The sequence below is a fragment of the Peromyscus maniculatus genome, chromosome 8, assembly GCF_049852395.1.
Source record: "Peromyscus maniculatus bairdii isolate BWxNUB_F1_BW_parent chromosome 8, HU_Pman_BW_mat_3.1, whole genome shotgun sequence".
NCBI lineage: Eukaryota > Metazoa > Chordata > Mammalia > Rodentia > Cricetidae > Peromyscus > Peromyscus maniculatus.
The window spans coordinates 93131377-93138676 of NC_134859.1; positions in this window are offsets into that span (position 1 = coordinate 93131377).

Consider the following 7300-nt stretch of genomic DNA (forward strand, 5'->3'; position numbering starts at 1 on the left):
TGATGGTGAGATGGTGGTGGTGGCGGCAGCGGGCAGCGGCGGCGGCGAGGGTCCTGGGTACTTATGAGAGTGGAAGGGGCTGTGGAAGGTGGAGCAGCCGGGAAGGGCAATGGGAAGGGGAAGTGTTAGGCTAGTGCTCTAGGAAAATCCATTGTGTTGAACGGTCTCTTTAAAAATCAATATACTCTCTGGGCATGGTGGTGCACACCTCTAACCCCAGCACTTGGAACACAGAGGTAGGCAGATCTCTGTGAGTTCAAGACCAGCCTCATCTACTTATGGAGGTCCAGGCCAACTGGGGCTACATGCAATTAATTTAATCTAGTTAAACAGGCAAAAGAAACAAGCAAGAATGTGTAAGAGTAAGAAACACTAAGTTTGTGCTTCATAAACTTGACAGGATGTTTAGCCTCAGTAGCAACAAGAGAATAAATATCCCCTAAACGACAAGGAAAGCCGGACAATGGCATCGGAGAGTGGTGTGGGACGCCTACCCTCCCTCCGCCTGCTGGATCCCGAATCCCTGGAATGAAGGGCCTGACGCAGGCCAGTCAGTTTGAGAGACAGGATGTGAAGCAGTGAAAACAAAGGGTTTTTTCAAAGGCCTGAGCAATGAGAGGAAAAGCAGCCCAGGGCCGCAAAGGGCTTTGGTGAGGAGAGAAGGAGGCTCCTGGAGGGCTGTGCATGGAGCTGGGTCCTGGTCGCCTGTGTCCTGTGTCTCCTAGCCAGAGCCAGCAGTGGTTCCCGAGTTTCAGATCACTTTACTGCCCATCATGAGACCTACGTTAGTTAATGACGCATGACATGCTACTTATTATAGAACTAAAACTTGGGAGGGTATTACAAAAGTGACAGGTCATGAGATGCTCTGAACTGTGGGAATCTAAAGAAAGACTTAGGTAGGTTGGGTACACACGCCCGTAATCCCAGCTCTGGAGAGGTCGAGGAAGGAAGATCACAAGTTCACGGTCAATTTGAGCTTCCCACACAGCTATACCCTGTCTACTTGATAAATAGTGAGAATTTAGATGTCCTTTTGTACTTTTCTTTTAGACAGGGTTTCACACATCCCAGGATCCTAGACTGGCTTCCAACAGATTATATAGACAAAGACAACCTTGAACTCTTTTTTGTTGTTGTTGTTGTTGTTTATTTCTTGTTTTGTTTTGTTTTTTGAGACAGGGTTTCTCTGTGTAGTCCTGGCTGTCCCTGAGCTCACACCATGCAGGGCTATAAATACATAAAATTTAGCAATCCCTCCCTGCTGCCCCCCACCTTCCCCTCCTGCTAGGCAAGGGCTTCATCCCCAGCACCAGTATGCCATAGTGTGTTATTAGACAGGGTCTCTCTACATAGCCCTGGCTGTCCTGGAACTCACTCTGTAGACCAGGCTGGCTTTGAACTCACAGAGATCCGCCTGGCTCTGCCTCCAGAATGCTGGGACTAAAGATGTGCGCCACCACGCCCAGCTTGTGTTTTGTTTTGGAGATAGTGTCTCATTCTTGAGGCCAGGGAGACCTCAAACTGTGGCAATTCTGGCTTTGCCTCCCCAAGTGTTGGGATTACAGACATGAGTCACATGTCCAGCGGTCTTTTGTTTTCTGAGCCCTGATATGTATCAGTTTCTTTTTTTATTATTATCAGATAATATCTCATGTGCGGATACAGCACATTGTGTTCTTTTATCCCCAGCCATTGTACCTTTGGGCTGTTTCCACTCAGCGCTACTCTGGCACCGGGAATAGAAGCGTTCAGCGGCAGGTGAAATAGTTCGGCTTGGAAAAAAAAAGCTTCCCATACAAACGCAAGGACCGGAGTTTCATCCCGGGACCCTACATAAAGACGGCAGGAAAGAACCGACTCCACGACACACACATGCGCACACGCATGCGCGCTCACGCATGTGCGCACACATGGCACGGTAGTGGGGGGGCGCTCGAAATGAAGGATGGGAAAGATGGACGGATGTATGGTAGTGTGGTGTGTGTTACATTTCTATCACGTTTCTTAGCTTTCACATGCATTACATGTCATGTACACACACCCCATTAATTAGGCATCTGAAGAGTGAAAGCCTGTCTCCCATTCCTGACGCATGCTATAGAGGTTTCAACCTGACGTCCCAAAAGGAGGCTCTTCTGCGCAGCCGCACTTGCCCCACCCCCTACTCCAGGCGGGCACAGGCGCGTGACCACCTGTCAGTGTCTGCCTTGGCTACTTTTGGCGCAGCATCCTCATCCCCACGCTGCTGCCGGCTCGGCACTGCCAGACCATGTTCAGAAATGCGGGAGGAATCCTCCGGGCACCCGGACGCGGGATCCGATGGCCCGCTGGCGCTGTCAGGACAAGCTGCTCTGTCTTTAGGCTAGAAGAGCACAATCGGACGCTTGTGACCCCAGTAACTGTAGATGGTTTTGAGGTAGTGAGAATAGTGAGTAGGGCTCAACGCTAGAGTGCTTGCCTACTGGGCACGAGGTCCTAGGGTCGCTCCCCAACACTGCTTTCACCTAAACAACAACAAAACCCAAAATAGTGAGTTTTGTGACCTTCAGAGACTGGGATTAAAGGCATGTTCTACCATACCCGATTGGCTCCAATTTTCTAATCTGGGGACCCTAACCTCTGATCCACTGAGGCTAAACCCCGCTTTCCTTGGGATTAAGCCACTTTGCCTGTCCCTTCTAGCTGGCAATAGCCACCTTCCTCCCTACCACCTACTACAGAAACCAACCTTCAACCCAGTGCCCTGGAGGACCAGTTTCTTCTTCACCCCAGTTTTTATGTTAAAGACACCAGTCTTCTCCCAGCTCACCATCATGCAGGGGAGGGTCATCCATGGATACTTTTGACAATATTAATAATATTTTGGTGTTGTTTTTCAATCCTGCGTCTGCCTCCTGAGTGCTGGGATTGCTGGCACATGCCAGACCACCCTTTCAAACATGATGGTTCTGTGAGGTGCTGTACAACTGATGAAGGACCTGCATCCATCTTCCCACAAGCCTGAAAGAGAGGATGGGTAAACACTATCACCATCACTGCACACATGGGAAGCAGAGGCTCAAACTGGGTGCTGGGCTAAGGTCCTAAGGTGTGTGTGAGTGCGCGGTCCTGGCTTTTCCTACTCTGTCTGAGGCTGCTGCCTCACCCTTCTTTGAGGTGAGTGTTGTTAGGCTGTTTCCTCAAGGCTGGAGATAGTCATTGCTCTCTTGAGTCACAGAGGCAGTGATCAGCCTCATCAGATGTTCACACAATTGTGCCCATTAGGGGTTAGCCTCATGGAAGGGGTTAGAACACCAAGAAGGCTCGGGAGGCCCCTCCCCTCCCAGGGATAGAAGTAGTTAATAACTGTTGACAGGAGACTGGTGCTGTAGCTGCCCACAAGTTCTCCAGGCTCCTGTAAGTGCTCCCAAAACATCCATTGGCTCCTGAAACTGGACTCCGGTAGAACTGTGTCTTTGGTCTGTCTTTGTCCTTTCTATCTGATGTGAGGAGAAATAAACTCCCCAAACAGTCACACAATAGTGCCCGTGTAAGGGTGCAGCCACTGGCAGGGTATGGTGCTACAGCCTATAGTACCAACTGCTACAGAGGTTAAGGCAGAATTGCGATTTGGAGGCCAGCATGGACAATGTGGCAAGTTAGTCTGTCAGTCTACCTGCCTGCCTGCCTACCAGGTTCTCTCTCTCTCTCTCTCTCTCTCTCTCTCTCTCTCTCTCTCTCTCTCTCTCTCAAAAAAAAAAAAGCCATAAAGAGGGATAGGAGTATAGTCCAGTGGTAGAACACAGGGCCCTTTGTTCAATCCCAGTGCTATAGACAACAGCTGATATGGAATACATTAGAAGGAGGGGCCCATATGGGACAGGGAATCAAGGGCTACTCCCTGGTAGAGGCAGTACCTGAGCTGGGTCTTGAGGGGTGGCAGGTTTGGACTAAGAAAGGGGGAGTATGCATGCACTCTGCGAGTCAAAACCAATCACTGGTCAGATTTCTTGATGAGCACATGATGCTATAATTAAACCTTTGGACTTTGGTGTAGGATGATAATCCTGGAGATGGAACCCAGGGCCTTGCACATGGTAGGTAAGTGTTCTTCAATATCCCCACTCTGGGCATTTTTCTTTAATTAACAGTTTACCAAGATAGAATTCACATATCATAAGATTTCCCCTCTTAAAGTATATAGAGTGGCCTTTCCATTTACAGAGTTGTGCGACCATTATTACCAATTTCAGCACGCTTTCATCATCCTTAAAGAAAATCTATACCCTTTGGCAGCCTCTCTGCCGTCCTGTCCCAGGCATGGAAACCACTAACCGGCTTTCTGCTCAGTGATTGCTTATTCTGGACGGCTCACGTACACAGATTCCCGTACAGTCTTGTGACTGTTTTTTTTGTTTTGTTTTGTTTTTTGTTTTTTTGTTTTCACTTAGCATAGTGTTTCAGGTTTCGTTCATGTTGTAGCATGTATCAGCACTTCATTCCTTTCTTGGAGGAATGAATACTGCATCGTGTGAATACATTTTGATTATCCTTTCATTAATTGGCTGACATTGGGATTGTTTCCAATGTTTTGGAGTTATGAATAAAATATACTGCCGTTAACATTTCAGCACAACTTTCGTATGGGCAGTTTCCAATCCTTCCTGCTCTCTCTCTCTCCTCTCTCTCTCTCTCTCTCTCTCTCTCTCTCTCTCTCTCTCTCTCTCTCTCTCTCTGTGTGTGTGTGTGTGTGTGTGTTGTTTGTGTTTCTCCACCCCATTTTACTATCTTTCCAACAATATATAAGGATTATAATTTTCTAATTTCTCTATATTCTTGCTAACATTTTTATGTCTACTTTTACTGTTCTCTGTGTAGTCTAGCTTGAGGCTGGCCTCAAGATCTCAATCCATCTGTCTTAGAAAAAAATAATTCCCCTACCCTTGCATTTAGTTATCCTGGCATCCTCCTCAAAAACTCGATGGAGGGGCCTGGGAGATGGCTCAGTCAGAAAAGTGCTTGCCATGTAGGTAAGAGGAGCTGAGTTTGGACCCTAGCACCTGTGTGGAAAGCCAGGCATAGCAGCAGGAGCCCAGAGCTGGGAAGGCAGAGACAGGAAGATTCCTGGGCTTGCTGGCCAGCCCGTCTAGCCAAATCGAGCAGTAGGTTCAGTGAGAGACGCTGTCTCAAAAGATAAGGTAGAGATCAATTGAGAAACAGCGGACACTGGCCACAGGCCTCTATGTGCATGGCACACACACTACAGCTACATCTACGTACACCACACACGCAAATCAGTTGAACAGGGCTTGTTGCTCCTAAACTGTTTATATAAACAGTATGATGTATGCCGAACACAGGCTTTCCTTCTCAGCTCCTGAGATCCGGTATTTATGCACGCGCGCGCGCGCACACACACACACACACACACGCACACGCACACGCACACACACACGCACACACAGCTTTGTTTTGAAACAGGGTCTATTTAGTCCTGGTTTTCCTGGATTTCTCATCTCTCTATGACAATCAGGCTAGTCTCAAACTCACAGGGATATTACCTCCACCTTCTCAGTGCTCAAAAACAAAAACAATCAGTTGAACAGCTGAATAGTAGTTTGTACACACCTATTCTCCTAGCAGTTAGGGGATAGAGGGAGCAGAATTGCTCTTAGTTTGAAGCTGTACCTTACTGAAAAATCAAAGGCTAACCCCTATTGTAAAAGAATATAATCTTTTTTATAAGAAGCAAACTGATAACCAGGGTTGGTTGGCAAAATCACCCTGCATCTCCCTCAAGTGACATTAAAATGGCTTATTGGGTTATGTTGCAAAACAGTGACAACAAAAGCAATAGAAATAAATGTAAGGTTTTATTTTTGAGTTCCCAATTCTATTCTTCTTTTTTAATGTATAGGAGTGTATGTGTGTGCACCACATGCATGCAGTACCTACAGAGGCCTGAAGAGGGCATTAGACACCCCACCACCCCCCACCACCCCCCACCCCCCCCCCCCCCCCCCCGCCAGAAGCTGGAGTTACAGGCATTGGGAGTCACCCAATGTGTGTACTGGGAACCTAGGGTCTCTGCATGGGCAGCAAGTGCTCTCAACCACTGAGCCATCTCTCTAGCCCCTCTACTATTGATTTTGTCACATTATTATTATTTTTTTTTTGAAGAAGGGACTCCCTATATAGCTCAAGATGGACCTGGAACTCATGTAGTCTAGGCTGACTTCCAAGTTTTGGTTCTCCTGCCTCTGTTTCCCAAGTGCAGGGATTACAGGAGTGTGCCACCAATGCTTAGGTTTGTTGACGACATCTTTAGGGGCTAATTTTCCTCTATCTGTGGTTACTAGTAACTGGGAAGAATCTAAAAGATGAGAGCTTGCCTGAACAAGCAGGCTGTACTTCCACAGGCGGATCTTCAGGGCTCCTCCTGGCCCCACCCTGATTCAATCTTCCTGCTGGATTGGGAGCCTCCTCCACAGTTTCAGTGGCAGCTGGGGAGGGAGCTGGCAGTAGAGGACCTTCCCTCTTCCCTAGCTCTCAAGGTTATCATAAATGGCAAATTACCCTACCTCAAGGTCATCATAAATGTCAAATTATACCATTCACACATTAAGGGTATAGAAACATCCAACATGCCAGACAAATGTAAGGTATATTTTTATTTCTCCTCTCCCTCATGAGTAAGACCCTAAAAATAGAGAAAGCTATTTTTAACTTTTACTTTTCAGGATATCAAGGTTGCAATGTCTGTATTACCGTAAGTTCCAAATTGGTGAGGTTTGGCTCTTCATAGATTACTCTTGTGGGTACTGGAGCTTCCACCCAGAGGTGTGAACATGGACGCTGGCCATTCCTTCCTCACATCTCCATGCCTCCCTCTCTGTAACAGGTATGTGCTAAGTTCTGGGAAAGCCACAGAGAAGAAGGCAGACTGACCTCGTCTCTACCCTCCTGGAAAGTATGGTGTAGTAGGGGAAGCTGTGTTTCAACCAGCTCTTAATAAAATGTCACCCAGGGGGAGAGGGAGGGTGATGACTCCAACCTGTCCCTGATAACAGTAATTAACCTTTGACTTTGTCGTCTTTCTGTAAGGCACAGCTCCTCACTCCTCAGCCCCTAACCCACGACTATAGACGATGTCACGTTGTCACGTTGCCACACAGCTGGGCCTGAGAATGAGCCAGCAGAGCCAACTGCCTGTTCTTCCACTCTCCTGGCCCGGGGACTCAGGGACTCAGGAACTCTTCGGAGACAAGCTGGGCCTCCAGCCCCACCCTGTCTTCCTCTCTCCTTCTTGCTTTCAGTT